This window comes from Oratosquilla oratoria, chromosome 2 (genome assembly GCF_046742065.1).
Source record: "Oratosquilla oratoria isolate Oo_2021 chromosome 2, ASM4674206v1, whole genome shotgun sequence".
Lineage (NCBI taxonomy): Eukaryota > Metazoa > Arthropoda > Malacostraca > Stomatopoda > Squillidae > Oratosquilla > Oratosquilla oratoria.
The window spans coordinates 86,263,151-86,264,063 of record NC_134778.1 but is presented as its reverse complement, the minus strand read 5'-3'; positions in this window follow the sequence as shown (position 1 = coordinate 86,264,063).

Below are 913 nucleotides of genomic sequence, written 5' to 3'. Positions count from 1 at the left end.
TTTGAAACGTAATGTTTACAATCAATGCATTCTGCTAGCAATAATCTACGAGTGTGAGACTTGGAAACTGACGAAGGCAATGGAAACAAAGCTAAGGACTGCACAGAGGAGAATGGAGAGATCAATGATGGGAATAACGCTGAGAGAATTAAAGAGAGCAAGTTAGGTGAGAGAGCAGACTAGAGTGAAAGATATTGTGGAGGCGATGAAAGAGAGGAAGTGAAATTGGGCAGGTAAGTTAGTGCGAACGACTGATGAGCGATGGAGCAAGTGTGTTACTGAGTGGACGTCGCGAGGTAGGAAGCGTGGAAGAGGGAGACCAAGCAGGAGATGGAGAGATGAGATTGAGAAGTTTGCAGGAGTGACGTGGCAGAGAATGGCGCTGTTGTGTGGATCATGGAATGCTATGAAGGAGGCCTTTGTTCAGTAGTGGACTCATTTTTCTTTCATGCAAGAAGTCTTCCATCCACTTCAGCAGTTTGTCCTGTATTCCTCCTGCAGTTTCTAATTTCTTTAGCAACTTCTTATGTGGCACCTTATCAAAAGCTTTCTTCAGGTCTAGAAATGCACAATCAGCCCATCCATCTCTTTCTTGTATTACATCTATTAGCCTTGAATAGAAACACATTAAGTTTGTGACGCATGATCGTCCTTGTCTAAATCCAAATTACCTTGGATTTAGTACCTTTTTTTTCCAAATGCCTTACCCATTTACTTTTGATATTTTTTCACAAACTTTAGTTATCGTACTTGTAAGAGAGATAGGTCTATAGTTAGTAGGGTTTTCCTTGTTCCCCCTTCATATATTAGTACTATATTTGCTCTTTTCCACTCTGGAACTTTTCCTTCTTTCAATGAACTGTTTATTAGACTATGTATTTTGTCTGTTAGTTCATTCCTGCATTCTCTCAAA